The 17,033-nt window shown below is 40.0% G+C and overlaps 1 protein-coding gene across 10 annotated transcripts in view; it reads right to left on the bottom strand.

Annotated features, from left to right (window-relative positions):
- tjp1b (tight junction protein 1b) overlaps positions 1 to 17,033 on the bottom strand; it is a 249,644-nt gene that overhangs the window by 2,116 nt on the left and 230,495 nt on the right. The gene's annotated exons all lie outside the window — the stretch shown is intronic.

Genomic DNA, 17,033 nt, shown 5'->3' with positions numbered 1-17,033 from the left:
GTTGTGATTTTTTTTAAACAAAATGTAGTTGTCCCACACTATTGCCATAATTTCCACCACAACACTGTAATGTCCCTTTAAACAGTTTGTATGAAAGATTGTTTGGGTAGTTTCTGTGGAGATAAACAGTGACATCAGAGCACATGTATATAGCGCCAAATCACAACAAACAGTTGCCCCAAGGCGCTTTATATTGTAAGGCAATGGTGTGGTGGAAATTACATCTACAAGGCCAGTACTGCCCATAGTTAAAGAATCACCCCTAAATGTCTGTCTGGGTGGGTGCCAACCAGAAAATCAGTACGGGTCCATATTCTGACAGATGCCTCAACACGTGACACCAAAGTACCCTCCCTCACCTGACCTGAATGTATAGACCTTCATGTGATCACCATCTTGGAAGACATGAAAATTTTGCTCCAATTCGACCAATTAAATCATTAATCCTGTTCTTCAATATTGTCATTTGAACCTTTTTTTTTTTAGTTTTCAAATATACGAAAACAGAGGGAAAAAAAACAAAAAAACAATAAAAGACAATGGGGAAGAGTGCTATTACATTTGGTCAGAAAATGAATAATCAGTATTCATTGATAAAAATATTGTTCAAGTAAAGTCCGATCTTGTATATTTCACATATTCTGTCCACTTTGTTCATGTTTCGTAAAAAGAGTCTCTTTGGTTCCGAATGATGGAGGATAGTTTTTCCATCTCATAGTTATCCTGGACTATTTCTATCCATTCTTCCACCGAGAGAGGGTCTGCCTTCAACCATTTTCTTGTGATGGCTTTTTTACTTGCTATTAATAGGATCGCCAGTAATTTTGTTTCATCCCTTCTCCAATTCTGAACATTTACATCTCCCAAATATAAGCATTCAAATGTAAACGACACTTTAGAGCCAAAAACATAATTTACATGATTGCAAATCTGTGACCAGTATGATTTGAGAATACTGCAATCCCAAAAAATGTGATAGTGGTTGGCCCCAGAGGAGCCACAGAGCCTCCAACATGAATCCCCACTCCCTCTGTGTCTTTTTTGAACAGGTGTGGTAAAGAACCTCATAATACTCTTCCATCCAAACTCTCGCCATGTATTAGATCCTGTGGTCTTCCACTGAAGATGACAAATCTTTTCCCAACTTTCAATTGAAATATTCAGATTGCCCTCAATTTCCCATTTTTTCTTAATGTACTCTGTGTTACCATCTTTACTTAACTGAATTGCTTTATACAAATTAGATATTATATTGTTCATAGAAATTGATTTTGTTAGAGTTAAAAAGGTGTGTATAAATCCTAATTCACTGTTTTCCCATAAGACTTTGATGTTTTGATCGAAATGATGTCGGATTTGTAAATATCTATAGAAGTCATCTTGACGAAGACCATTTGTTTTCCTTCAGTTTTTCAAAGCTCATGAACACCCCCTTGTGGATGAAAGAGTAGTACGAAGTTAGACCCTTTGAGATCCAAGTTTTAAACCTGTTATCTTGAGTATTTGGCAAAAAGTCTGAATCATACACTATCCATCTTAATATCCCAGAGATTTTCTCCAGTTTACAAATTTTTAGTACCCCATCCCAATATTTCAGCATAGATTCATACATAAAATCCTTCATGGTGTTAAATTTGTTTCTTAATTTTTTTATCTGACAATATTGCCATAATTGGTATTTTTTCTGTTTGTACCCTTTCAACTTCCTTCCAGCTGGCTGAGTTAGGTTGGGGAACCTAAACATATCAGAGGTCTAAGTTGGGCCGCATAGTAATATTCTTGAAGGCAAGGTAGCCTGAGTCCACCTTTCTCCTTCATCAACTGTAGTGTTTTATATTTAACTCTAGCTTTTTATTTACCCAACATTCTATCCCATTCATCAAAAATATTTCTGTGATATCCAAACTGGTAAACAATGAAATAAATACAGTAATCGTGGAAGGATGTTCATTCTGATTGATTCCACACTAGAGTGCAAGCTCAAAAAGGGGACTGTGCTCCACCTCTGTAAATCTGTTTTAATTTTTGAGATTAATGGACCATAATTTGCATCAAAAAGTTGATCAAAATCTTCTATTAAAACAACTCCCAAATATTTGATGTTATTTGAGTCCCATTTCCATTTATGGGTGATTCTTTAACTACGGGCACTATTGGCCTTGTAAATGTAATTTCCACCACACCATTGCCTTACAATATAAAGCACCTTGGGGCAACTGTTTGTTGTGATTTGGCGCTATATACATGTGCTCTGATGTCACTGTTTATCTCCATAGAAACTACCCAAACAATCTTTCATACAAACTGTTTAAAGGGACATTACAGTGTTGTGGTGGAAATTACGGCAATAGTGTGGGACAACTACATTTTGTTTAAAAAAAACCCACAACAGTTGTATGACATTGAATACCCCAATTATGCTTTGATTATTTTACTGATATTTTATTCAGAAATATTTTAAAACATTAGAAAAACGTTTCTTTACCATTCATTTTTATCATTGAAGATCAAAAATCTGGGTGTGGGACAAGCACAAAACAGCAATATTTGCATATAATGATGCTGAAAAAAGGTGAAAAAGTCATCATAGACTACTAGAACAAAGTTCTTAACACACTTTCATTGTAAAGATAACTATAAAAGTGTGAAATTTCCCCTTTTTTCTGTTTTTCATACAATATGATCAAAGGACATAATAAGTGCCCGTAGTCTAAGAATCACCCTTATATGTGTTTTTTATACTTATTGGTGGCTTATAGTTTAGTTTTAACACTTGAGTTTTATTTATGTTGATTTTATATCCAGAGAGAGAACCATATTTATCCAACACCTGCATTAGTTTGGGTAGAGATTGCGAGGGCTCAGTCAAAAATATCAGTATGTTGTCCTCAAAAAGGGCTAGTTTTTGTTCACCCGAGTCAAGGTTTACTCCTTTGATTTCTGTAGTCTGTCTTATAACTTGGCTCAAAGGCTCAATGAATAGAGCAAATAAAAGTACGGAGGCTCCACACCCTTGACGAGTGCCTCTCTCCAAGGTAAAAGTTTTGGTCAAATCCCCGTTAATTTTTATTCTGGCAATTGGTGTGTTGTATAACGCAGCAAAAGTGTCAATAATATTATGATGGAAGCCAAATTTAGCCATTATTTTATATAGAAATTCCCATTGTACCGAATCAAATGCGTTTTCAGCATCTAAACTTATCATGAGTGTTTCCAAATTACATTTTTTGACATGTTTCATAACTAATAATGTTTTTCAAATATTGTCCTGAGTCTGTCTCTGTCTAATGAAACCCGTCTGGTCTTTGTTTATAAGGTCTGGTAGAATTGTCTCTAATCTTTTGCATAAAATAGAGGTAAAAATTTTGTAATCTATGTTGAGCACACTTACAGGGCGATAGTTTCCACATTGCATTTTGTCTTTATTTTCTTTTGGGATTATGGAAATGATGGCTTCTTTCCAAGAAGGTGGTATACTTTTCTTGTCAATAATCCAATTGAACATTTTCACCAATGTTAAGACTAGATGTTCTTGCATAGCTTTATACCACTCTGAATTAAATCCATCAGCCCCTGGGCTTTTGCCATTTTTCAATCTCTTTATTGATGCTGAAACGTCTTCCTTTGCTATTTTTGATGTCAATCTCTTAGTTTGATCCTCTGGGACTTTAGGTAAGTTTAGGGATAATAAAAATGTGTCAATGTCTTCACTGCTCCCTAATTGTGGTTGAGAATACAATTTCCGGTAATATTCTTCAAAGCATTCTTGTATTTTTTCAGGGCTAGTCTCCACAGCATTTGTTACTGGGTGGTTTATTTTATGTATTGTCCATTCTGCCTTTTGTTTTCTTAATCTGTAAGATAAAAGCTTGAGTGCTCTCCTGCCTGTGTCGTAATATCGCTGTTTTGTAAAAAGGAGCTTTTTTTGAATCTCCTGTGTGTTTATAGCATCTGTCTCATTTTTCACTTCTTTTATTTTTAATTTGACCAAATTATTTAGTGAAGTGGAGTGTTCTTTCACAAGTTCTTTAAGTTTGGTTTCTAATTCTTGTATTTTTTAAATTTTACGCTTCTTTAGAGTAGCAGAGATTATTATCTTTCCTCGAATTACGGCTTTCAAAGCATCCCATAGTATTGCAGGGGAGACCTCATCAGTGTCATTGTATTCAAGATAAGACTGAATTTCCATTTTCAGGGTGTTTTGAATGTCAGTATCTTTCAAGATATTGGAATTTAACTTCCATAGGGTGGATCTAATCCTGTTGCTAATATTGACTGTTAAATACAGTGGTTCATGATCTGATATGGCACAAGTTCCAATCTCACAAGTCAATACTCTATGCATATCATTCTTGAACATTAAAAAAAAAATCTATTCGTGAATAAACATTGTGAGCTGAGGAATAATGAGTATAGTTGCGCACTCTATGGTTATTTTCCCTCCAAACGTCAATTATTCCCACTTCTTTCATAAAATTATTAACCATTCTATAAATATTTTTAGCATCTGGGCTGCCATTTGAGCTGTCAGTCTTTGGTTGTAATCGAATGTTGAAATCACCTCCGCATATTGGAATACCTTGCCATTTAGTTGTAAGTGTTTCAAGTACATGTTTATAATTTACCAGTCACTGCCAGGTGGCATGTATACATTTAACAGACTCACTAATGTTCCCTCCAGTTTACCTATGACCAAAAGGTATCTTCCTTCTTTATCCTTACATTCAGAAATACATTCAAAATTCACTGCGTTGGACAACAAAATTGCTACTCCTCTACATTTCCCAGAGCTGTGAGAAGAAAAATATACTTTAGAGTATCCCATTTTGTTCAGTTTGGCATGCTCACAATCATCCAGGTGAGTCTCCTGAAGAAATGCTATCTGGACTTCCTCCCTTTTCAATTGTGTTAATATTTTTGATCCCTTAATTGGATTGTGTATCCCATTTATATTTAGTGAAACAAATTTTACAGACCGGGCTGACATCTGAGTGTATTAGCAATTAACAAAGTCATTAAACATGGCACTCTTCCCCTCCCTGCAAAGAACAACAGACTGTAATACAACACAACAAAAAGAACAGAAATGAACATGACTCCCTATGTTGGGGTCTGTGCAATAGACCCTCTTGTGTCCCAGGGGGCGCTCTAAGACAATGACCCTGCTCCTGTTAACAGTGCAGGGGATCCTTATGGCTATGACAGTGTTATGTCATAGCTTATCTCCAACCTTCCTTTTCTCTCAAAAAGTCTTGAAAGGGTAGTTGTAAAACAGCTAACTGATCATCTGCAGAGGAATGGTCTATTTGAAGAGTTTCAGTCAGGGTTTAGAATTCATCATAGTACAGAAACAGCATTAGTGAAGGTTACAAATGATCTTCTTATGGCCTCAGACAGTGGACTCATCTCTGTGCTTGTTCTGTTAGACCTTAGTGCTGCTTTTGATACTGTTGACCATAAAATTTTATTACAGAGATTAGAGCATGCCATAGGTATTAAAGGCACTGCGCTGCGGTGGTTTGAATCATATTTATCTAATAGATTACAATTTGTTCATGTAAATGGGGAATCTTCTTCACAGACTAAGGTTAATTATGGAGTTCCACAAGGTTCTGTGCTAGGACCAATTTTATTCACTTTATACAAGCTTCCCTTAGGCAGTATTATTAGACAGCATTGCTTAAATTTTCATTGTTACGCAGATGATACCCAGCTTTATCTATCCATGAAGCCAGAGGACACACACCAATTAGCTAAACTGCCGGATTGTCTTACAGACATAAAGACATGGATGACCTCTAATTTCCTGCTTTTAAACTCAGATAAAACTGAAGTTATTGTACTTGGCCCCACAAATCTTAGAAACATGGTGTCTAACCAGATCCTTACTCTGGATGGCATTACCCTGACCTCTAGTAATACTGTGAGAAATCTTGGAGACATTTTTGATCAGGATATGTCATTCAATGCGCATATTAAACAAATATGTAGGACTGCTTTTTTGCATTTGCGCTCATGCATTTATTTCCTCTAGGCTGGACTATTGTAATTCATTATTATCAGGTTGTCCTAAAAGTTCCCTGAAAAGCCTTCAGTTAATTCAAAATGCTACAGCTAGAGTACTGACAGGGACTAGAAGGAGAGTGCATATTTCACCCATATTGGCTTCTTGTTAATTCTAGAATAGAATTTAAAATTATTCTTCTTACTTATAAGGTTTTGAATAATCAGGTCCCATCTTATCTTAGGGACCTCATAGTACCATATCACCCCAATAGAGCACTTCGCTCTCAGACTGCAGGCTTACTTGTAGTTCCTAGGGTTTTTAAGAGTAGAATGGGAGGCAGAGCCTTCAGCTTTCAGGCTCCTCTCCTGTGGAACCAGCTCCCAATTCGGATCAGGGAGACAGACACCCTCTCTACTTTTAAGATTAGGCTTAAAACTTTCCTTTTTGCTAAAGCTTATAGTTAGGGCTGGATCAGGTGACCCTGAACCATCCCTTAGTTATGCTGCTATAGACTTAGACTGCTGGGGGGTTCCCATGATGCACTGAGTGTTTCTTTCTCTTTTGCTCTGTATGCATCACTCTGCATTTAATCATTAGTGATTGATCTCTGCTCCCCTCCACAGCATGTCTTTTTCCTGGTTCTCTCCCTCAGCCCCAACCAGTCCCAGCAGAAGACTGCCCCTCCCTGAGCCTGGTTCTGCTGGAGGTTTCTTCCTGTTAAAAGGGAGTTTTACCTTCCCACTGTCGCCAAGTGCTTGCTCACAGGGGGTCATTTTGACCGTTGGGGTTTTTCCGTAATTATTGTATGGCTTTGCCTTACAATATAAAGCGCCTTGGGGCAACTGTTTGTTGTGATTTGGCGCTATATAAATAAAATTGATTTGATTTATGTAAACTCCCATAGTAGAACCTTCAATATTACAATATTTTACTCACCCAGTCATTTCAAACTTATCATATTTCAATCAAAGGGACATTTTCATTCAAAAGACCTCGCAGTCTTAAACCTTTACTCCGTGCTTGGGCTCGGGGATGTTCTCCGGAATGCGCGTAGCTTCTCCTTGTAGCTGGGGTCCCACTCTGAATCAGGTGCATTCTTCCTCGCGCGTCGGTCCACCCGGGTCCAGGTCATCTGTTGGATGCGTTCCACAAGTGATGTTGGTGTCTGTATGAGCTTGACTGCGTATCCCCGTTTCACCATATCCTCTGCTGCCTCCGCTGCCGTGTCATAGAAAATAACTTCATCGCCATGTCTCACACGCAGCCTGGCGGGGAAGAGTGTTTGAAACCGCACGCCTTTCTCTTTTAACACTTTCCGGATTTCAGCGTATTCTCGCCGCTTTCCAATAATGGCAGGTGGAAAGTCCTGGTCCAGGGTTACTTGTTTATCTTTCCACTTGAAACCTTTCATTTGCCAGGATTTACGCAGCACCATTTCCTTGGTTTGGAAACGTAAAAACTTCACAATACTGGAGCGGAGTGGAGTGCTTGGAGGTGGCATTGGTCCCAGGGAGCAATGTGCTCTTTCGATATGTAACTCCACGTCATTTGGCAGCTGAAGACCCTCACGAAGCAGTTTTTCCACAAAAATTCCCATTTCTGATGCCTCTTTCTCTGCATTTTCACTGACCCCATGGATCCTCACGTTTTCTCGCCTGCCATGGGCCTGCATGTCGGTTAGCTGTTCTTCTAACTTCGAGCATAGCTTTAGCAAGCCAGTAGCTATGTCCTCGATTGTTTGAATTCATTCTTCGACCTTTTCTATTTGGTTTTCCGTCGCCTCTAGTCTGTTACTGACTGAGGAAATGTCACGTTTCAACTCTTCAAATTGGCCCCTGCTTTCTTGTCGAAACTGTTTTAGCTCGTGTAGGATCTCAGAGTCCGCCATCGTGGGATTTGCTGAGCAGGTGTTAGTTAGCCTTGTCCATGGAACCCAAAATGTGCTTTTCTTTCCTTTTTTTGTGAAAAAATAGTATATGATGATGTCCGGCCCCCCTTTTAATACTTTATGTTTATGATATTTCTCATAAGAATGGGCCTTTTTATAAGATTTCTCGGGTCCGCTCAGGAGCCTATCTACTGTGCTGCCAGCGTTGCGGTGTTCCAACCGGAAGTCCTCATTTGAACCTTTTGACTCAAAGGCCACATAACACATATGGTGGCATCAATCAACATGGACAACAGGAGGATCGCTCATTCTGGAGATTTCTATCAGATGCAGAAACACAAGCTAAATGATTAGCAGCACTGTAGCAGGAGCAGCCACTAACAAGGAAAGTTCTAATTTGCTTAAATAGTATCAGACAATTTAGATAAAAGTGCGAAGGGTGTATTTCTAGTTCAACAGGCGGGACGAAGTTCCTCCAATCACAGTTACACAAATCTTTAACTCATTCAGAGTTGTCTTGGTGGCTTCCCTCATTTATCAGCCTCTTGCACAGTCACTCCGTTTTTTGAGAACTGCCTATTCCAGACAGATTTACTGCACAATACCAAACTGTATTTCTTAATCACTGATGTAAATCAAGTACAAGACATATTTAGTGTCTTGGAAATGTTCACGTGTCCTTCACCTGACATCACTTTTACACCCACTTTTCCTCTGAGGATTTGTTTTTAGCAATAATCCTGATATTTATTTTGTCTAATTAATTACTGTGTCTGAAAATTGAGGCACTACATATTATAATGTTCTTAATTCATAAGTGGCTAATGTTAATGGCCAAGTCTCCTGAATTGATGTCTACACTACAAGTACATTCTGATTGTTTCATTTTAAACACGACTCTGTTGTGGAGGCGTATAGAGGCAAAATTACAAAAATGGTGTCACTGTCACTGTCCACTTATGGACCAGACCATATTTTTGATCATTTCAATAATCTCAGTTTACTTTTGGACCAGGTGTCTATTTTTTTCCCACCGTTTTTTGGGGGGTTTAGAGTTTATGTACTTCCTAGCGTAGCTCAGTTCATACTTTGTTAGTTATGATGCACAGTGACAAGTTGAACCAGTTGTACTTGACTGTTGTGCAGTTGAAGTGTCTCAAACGGCAGATTCCTGTCTGTACACTCAGACTGTGATCATCTTATCTGTGCACCAAGTGAGCAAAATCCAGCATCTCTCTTACTCTCCAAATTGTCACCTTCAACAAAAGTCATATGACTGTATGACATCTACAACCCCTGGCAAAAATTATGGAATCACTGGCCTCGGAGGATGTTCATTCAGTTGTTTAATTTTGTAGAAAAAAAGCAGATCACAGACATGACACAAAACTAAAGTCATTTCAAATGGCAACTTTCTGGCTTTAAGAAACACTATAAGAAATCAGGAAAAACAATTGTGGCAATCAGTAACGGTTACTTTTTAGACCAAGAAGAGGGAAAAAAAAAATATGGAATCACTCAATTCTGAGGCAAAAAATGATGGAATCATGAAAAACAAAAGAACGCTCCAACACATCACTAGTATTTTGTTGCACCACCTCTGGCTTTTATAACAGCTTGCAGTCTCTGAGGCATGGCCTTAATGAGTGACAAACAGTACTCTTCATCAATATGGCTCCAACTTTCTCTGATTGCTGTTGCCAGATCAGCTTTGCAGGTTGGAGCCTTGTCATGGACCATTTTCTTCAACTTCCACCAATGATTTTCAATTGGATTAAGATCTGGACTATTTGCAGGCCATGACATTGACCCTATGTGTCTTTTTGCAAGAAATGTTTTCACAGTTTTTGCTCTATGGCAAGATGCATTATCATCTTGAAAAATGATTTCATCATCCCCAAACATCCTTTCAATTGATGGGATAAGAAAAGTGTCCAAAATATCAACGTAAACTTGTGCATTTATTGATTATGTAATGACAGCCATCTCCCCAGTGCCTTTACCTGACATGCAGCCCCATATCATCAATGACTGTGGAAATTTACATGTTCTCTTCAGGCAGTCATCTTTATAAATCTCATTGGAAATCTCATTCACTGAATATGACTTTCATCCAGTCATCCACAGTCCACAATTGCTTTTCCTTAGCCCATTGTAACTTTGTTTTTTTCTGTTTAGGTGTTAATGATGGCTTTCGTTTAGCTTTTCTGTATGTAAATCCCATTTCCTTTAGGCAGTTTCTTACAGTTCGGTCACAGACGTTGACTCCAGTTTCCTCCCATTCATTCCTCATTTGTTTTGTTGTGCATTTTCAATTTTTGAGACATATTGCTTTAAGTTTTCTGTCTTGACGCTTTGATGTCTTCCTTGGTCTACCAGTATGTTTGCCTTTAACAACCTTCCCATGTTGTTTGTATTTGGTCCAGAGTTTAGACACAGCTGACTGTAAACAACCAACATCTTTTGCAACATTGCATGATGATTTACCCTCTTTTAAGAGTTTGATAATCCTCTCCTTTGTTTCAACTGACATCTCTCGTGTTGGAGCCATGATTCATGTCAGTCCACTTGGTGCAACAGCTCTCCAAGGTGTGTTCACTCCTTTTTGGATGCAGACTAATGAGCAGATCTGATTTGAGGCAGGTGTTAGTTTTGGGGATGAAAATTTACAGGGTGATTCCATAATTTATTCCTCAGAATTGAGTGAGTCCATATTTTTTTCCCTCTGCTTGGTCTAAAAAAGTAACGGCTACTGACTGCCACAATTTTTTTTTTCTTGATTTCTTATAGTGTTTCTTAAAGCCAGAAAGTTGCCATTTGAAATGACTTTAGTTTTGTGTCATGTCTGTGATCTGCTTTTTTTCTACAAAATTAAACAACTGAATGAACATCCTCCGAGGCCGGTGATTCCATAATTATTGCCAGGGGTTGTACAGCTGATAGCATCAACCCTGAACCAGGGTGGGTTTTGGCTAGACAATGTGCACCTAACTGGAAAACTCACAATGTCTGCAAGAAAACACTGTAATGGACAATGAAATTAAATTGGGGCTTATTTTACGTGCTTTAAATATCTACTTATAAATATTAGAAATAATTGCCATTTATTTATTTAACTTACTTTTACTAATTGACAATAATGGGCCGCGTCACAGCGCAAAGCAGCCGATTTCCCAAACTGTTCACGACTGGCTGCGTTCAGAGCAGAACTGTCCTCGCCATTCTGCAAAAGTCAGGAAAACTTCTTTTTCAGTCTGAGACTTCAACGCATGACCATGCATCCCCAGGCAAGCGAAATCTTATATTAATTTTTTCTGTATTCTCCAACAAAACTGGACGCAGAGTTTGACACGGTCTGGGCTGCTCTGAGCTGAGCAGCAGCATAATATCTGTCTCGGTACAGTCTGCTGGTGTGCGCATTATCTTCCTGCCACATTTCAACAGTAGTGTAAGAAGAGCTGCTTGTGAAAATTTCAACAGAAATTTTTCTGGCTCCTCGCAACATGAAGGAGCGGCGGCTCTACTCCGAGCTCCTCACGAATGGCAGAGCTTCTCACCCTATCTCCATAGAAGCTCATGTTGGCCGCTTGTACCTGCAATCTATTTCTTTCTGTCATGACCCAACCCTCATGACCAGAGGTGAGAGTAGGAACAAAGATTGACCAGTAGATCGAGAACGTCACCTTTTGGCTCAACCCCCTTTTCGTCACAACAGTACGGTAAATGTAATGCAATACCGCCCCTGCTGCACTGATTCTCCGGCCAATCTCACACTCCACTGTCCCCTCACTCATGAACAAGAACCTGAGGTACTTGAACTCCTTCGCTTGGGGCAAGACCCCATTCCCTACCTGGAGTAGGCAATCCATTGGTTTCCTGCTGAGAACCATAGCCTCAGATTTAGAGGTGTTGATCCTCATCCCAGCTGCTTCACACTCGGCTACAAACCGATCCAGTGAGTGTTGGAGGTCACAAGCCGATGAAGCCAACAGGACCACATCATCTTCAAAAAGCAGTGATGAGACCCTGAGCCCACCAAACTGGAAACCCTCTTCCCCCAACTACGCCTTGATATCCTGCCCATGAATATCACAAACAGGACTGGTGACAAAGCGCAGCCCTGGCGCAGGTCAACACCCACCGGAAATGAGTCCAACTTACTGCTGAGCACCCAAACAAAGCTCGAGCTTTGTGAGTACAGAGATCGGATAGCCCTGAGAAGGGACCCCCTCACTCCATACTCCCTCAGCATGTCCCACAGTATCTCCCGGGGTACCCGATCATATGCCTTCTCCAAGTCCACAAAACACATGTAGCCTGGGTAGGCATACTCCCAGGCACCCTCCAGGATCCTTGTGAGAATAAAGAGCTGGTCAGTTGTGCCACAGCAGGACAGAACTTGCATTGTTCCTCTTCAATGTGACGTTCGATTACTGGTCAAACCCTCCTTTCCAGCACCCTGGAGTAGACTTTTCCAGGGAGGCTGAACAGTGTGATCCCCCTGAAATTGGCACACACTCTCTGGTCCCCTTTTTTAAATATGGGGACCACCACCCCAGTTTGCCACTCCTTAGGCACTGTCCCAGACCTCAACACAATGTTGAAGAGACGTCTCATCAAGACAGTCCCTCCACACCCAGAGCCTTCAGCATATCTGGACGGATCTCTTCAACCCCCGGGCCTTGCCACTGCGAATTTGTTTGACTACCTGGTGGTTGGCTCTCACTGCAGTATTGTATCACTTCCTGTTCCGGAGCACAGCGGTGTTTTTCTGTATCTGTTAGCTGTTTAATCTGCGCAGTTAGATTGATCTAGTTATCTAGATTACGATTTGTTTCCCAGTGTAATCTTTACGTGCCTTAACTAAAGCACTCCTTCTGCTGAATCACCTCTAAATTATTTACACATTATTCACTTTGCGTGTTTTTAGGAATCCGCTAGCTTAGCGTAGCTACTAGCTCTTAGCCGATTTAGCATGGCGGCTTCTCCTGTCTCTCCCGCACTTTTCTGCTCTGGGTGTGAAATGTTTAGTTATTCCTCTGCCTCCTTTAGCAGTAACGGTACTTGTAATAAGTGTAGCTTATTCGTAGCTTTGGAGGCCAGGCTGGGCGAATTGGAGACTCGGCTCCGCACCGTGGAAAATTCTACAGCTAGCCAGGCCCCTGTAGTCGGTGCGGACCAAGGTAGCTTAGCCGCCGTTAGTTCCCCCCTGGCAGATCCCGAGCAGCCGGGAAAGCAGGCTGACTGGGTGACTGTGAGGAGGAAGCGTAGTTCTAAACAGAAGCCCCGTGTACACTGCCAACCCGTTCACATCTCTAACCGTTTTTCCCCACTCGACGACACACCCGCCGAGGATCAAACTCTGGTTATTGGCGACTCTGTTTTGAGAAATGTGAAGTTAGCGACACCAGCAACCATAGTCAATTGTCTTCCGGGGGCCAGAGCAGGCGACATTGAAGAAAATTTGAAACTGCTGGCTAAGGCTAAGCGTAAATTTGGTAAGATTGTAATTCACGTCGGCAGTAATGACACCCGGTTACGCCAATCGGAGGTCACTAAAATTAACATTAAATCGGTGTGTAACTTTGCAAAAACAATGTCGGACTCTGTATTTTTCTCTGGGCCCCTCCCCAATCGGACCGGGAGTGACATGTTTAGCCGCATGTTCTCCTTGAATTGCTGGCTGTCTGAGTGGTGTCCAAAAAATGAGGTGGGCTTCATAGATAATTGGCAAAGCTTCTGGGGAAAACCTGGTCTTGTTAGGAGAGACGGCATCCATCCCACTTTGGATGGAGCAGCTCTCATTTCTAGAAATCTGGCCAATTTTCTTAAATCCTCCAAACCGTGACTATCCAGGGTTGGGACCAGGAAGCAGAGTTGTAGTCTTACACACCTCTCTGCAGCTTCTCTCCCCCTGCCATCCCCTCATTACCCCATCCCCGTAGAGACGGTGCCTGCTCCCAGACTACCAATAACCAGCAAAAATCTATTTAAGCATAAAAATTCAAAAAGAAAAAATAATATAGCACCTTCAACTGCACCACAGACTAAAACAGTTAAATGTGGTCTATTAAACATTAGGTCTCTCTCTTCTAAGTCCCTGTTGGTAAATGATATAATAATTGATCAACATATTGATTTATTCTGCCTAACAGAAACCTGGTTACAGCAGGATGAATATGTTAGTTTAAATGAGTCAACACCCCCGAGTCACACTAACTGTCAGAATGCTCGTAGCACGGGCCGGGGCGGAGGATTAGCAGCAATCTTCCATTCCAGCTTATTAATTAATCAAAAACCCAGACAGAGCTTTAATTCATTTGAAAGCTTGTCTCTTAGTCTTGTCCATCCAAATTGGAAGTCCCAAAAACCAGTTTTATTTGTTATTATCTATCGTCCACCTGGTCGTTACTGTGAGTTTCTCTGTGAATTTTCAGACCTTTTGTCTGACTTAGTGCTTAGCTCAGATAAGATAATTATAGTGGGCGATTTTAACATCCACACAGATGCTGAGAATGACAGCCTCAACACTGCATTTAATCTATTATTAGACTCTATTGGCTTTGCTCAAAAAGTAAATGAGTCCACCCACCACTTTAATCATATCTTAGATCTTGTTTTGACTTATGGTATGGAAATAGAAGACTTAACAGTATTCCCTGAAAACTCCCTTCTGTCTGATCATTTCTTAATAACATTTACATTTACTCTGATGGACTACCCAGCAGTGGGGAATAAGTTTCATTACACTAGAAGTCTTTCAGAAAACGCTGTAACTAGGTTTAAGGATATGATTCCTTCTTTATGTTCTCTAATGCCATATACCAACACAGTGCAGAGTAGCTACCTAAACTCTGTAAGGGAGATAGAGTATCTCGTCAATAGTTTTACATCCTCATTGAAGACAACTTTGGATGCTGTAGCTCCTCTGAAAAAGAGAGCTTTAAATCAGAAGTGTCTGACTCCGTGGTATAACTCACAAACTCGTAGCTTAAAGCAGATAACCCGTAAGTTGGAGAGGAAATGGCATCTCACTAATTTAGAAGATCTTCACTTAGCCTGGAAAAAGAGTCTGTTGCTCTATAAAAAAGCCCTCCGTAAAGCTAGGACATCTTTCTACTCATCACTAATTGAAGAAAATAAGAACAACCCCAGGTTTCTTTTCAGCACTGTAGCCAGGCTGACAAAGAGTCAGAGCTCTATTGAGCTGAGTATTCCATTAACTTTAACTAGTAATGACTTCATGACTTTCTTTGCTAACAAAATTTTAACTATTAGAGAAAAAATTACTCATAACCATCCCAAAGACGTATCGTTATCTTTGGCTGCTTTCAGTGATGCCGGTATTTGGTTAGACTCTTTCTCTCCGATTGTTCTGTCTGAGTTATTTTCATTAGTTACTTCATCCAAACCATCAACGTGTTTATTAGACCCCATTCCTACCAGGTTGCTCAAGGAAGCCCTACCATTATTTAATGCTTCGATCTTAAATATTATCAATCTATCTTTGTTAGTTGGCTATGTACCACAGGCTTTTAAGGTGGCAGTAATTAAACCATTACTTAAAAAGCCATCACTTGACCCAGCTATCTTAGCTAATTATAGGCCAATCTCCAACCTTCCTTTTCTCTCAAAAATTCTTGAAAGGGTAGTTGTAAAACAGCTAACTGATCATCTGCAGAGGAATGGTCTATTTGAAGAGTTTCAGTCAGGTTTTAGAATTCATCATAGTACAGAAACAGCATTAGTGAAGGTTACAAATGATCTTCTTATGGCCTCGGACAGTGGACTCATCTCTGTGCTTGTTCTGTTAGACCTCAGTGCTGCTTTTGATACTGTTGACCATAAAATTTTATTACAGAGATTAGAGCATGCCATAGGTATTAAAGGCACTGCGCTGCGGTGGTTTGAATCATATTTGTCTAATAGATTACAATTTGTTCATGTAAATGGGGAATCTTCTTCACAGACTAAAGTTAATTATGGAGTTCCACAAGGTTCTGTGCTAGGACCAATTTTATTCACTTTATACATGCTTCCCTTAGGCAGTATTATTAGACGGTATTGCTTAAATTTTCATTGTTACGCAGATGATACCCAGCTTTATCTATCCATGAAGCCAGAGGACACACACCAATTAGCTAAACTGCAGGATTGTCTTACAGACATAAAGACATGGATGACCTCTAATTTCCTGCTTTTAAACTCAGATAAAACTGAAGTTATTGTACTTGGCCCCACAAATCTTAGAAACATGGTGTCTAACCAGATCCTTACTCTGGATGGCATTACCCTGACCTCTAGTAATACTGTGAGAAATCTTGGAGTCATTTTTGATCAGGATATGTCATTCAAAGCGCATATTAAACAAATATGTAGGACTGCTTTTTTGCATTTACGCAATATCTCTAAAATCAGAAAGGTCTTGTCTCAGAGTGATGCTGAAAAACTAATTCATGCATTTATTTCCTCTAGGCTGGACTATTGTAATTCATTATTATCAGGTTGTCCTAAAAGTTCCCTAAAAAGCCTTCAGTTAATTCAAAATGCTGCAGCTAGAGTACTGACGGGGACTAGAAGGAGAGAGCATATCTCACCCATATTGGCCTCTCTTCATTTTCTTTGCAGTCAGCGCTGTGACCACGGATTGTGCTCCATAACAATCCCGCAAAGGCGGGATTTGTAAATCTTCATTGGCTTCCTGTTAATTCTAGAATAGAATTTAAAATTCTTCTTCTTACTTATAAGGTTTTGAATAATCAGGTCCCATCTTATCTTAGGGACCTCATAGTACCATATCACCCCAATAGAGCACTTCGCTCTCAGACTGCAGGCTTACTTGTAGTTCCTAGGGTTTTTAAGAGTAGAATGGGAGGCAGAGCCTTCAGCTTTCAGGCTCCTCTCCTCTGGAACCAGCTCCCAATTCGGATCAGGGAGACAGACACCCTCTCTACTTTTAAGATTAGGCTTAAAACTTTCCTTTTTGCTAAAGCTTATAGTTAGGGCTGGATCAGGTGACCCTGAACCATCCCTTAGTTATGCTGCTATAGACTTAGACTGCTGGGGGGTTCCCATGATGCACTGAGTGTTTCTTTCTCTTTTGCTCTGTATGCATCACTCTGCATTTAATCATTAGTG

This window comes from Thalassophryne amazonica, chromosome 8 (assembly GCF_902500255.1).
Source record: "Thalassophryne amazonica chromosome 8, fThaAma1.1, whole genome shotgun sequence".
Classification (NCBI taxonomy): Eukaryota; Metazoa; Chordata; class Actinopteri; order Batrachoidiformes; family Batrachoididae; genus Thalassophryne; species Thalassophryne amazonica.
Note: the sequence above shows the minus strand (reverse complement) of the source record. Positions and strands in the feature narration are given on the sequence as shown.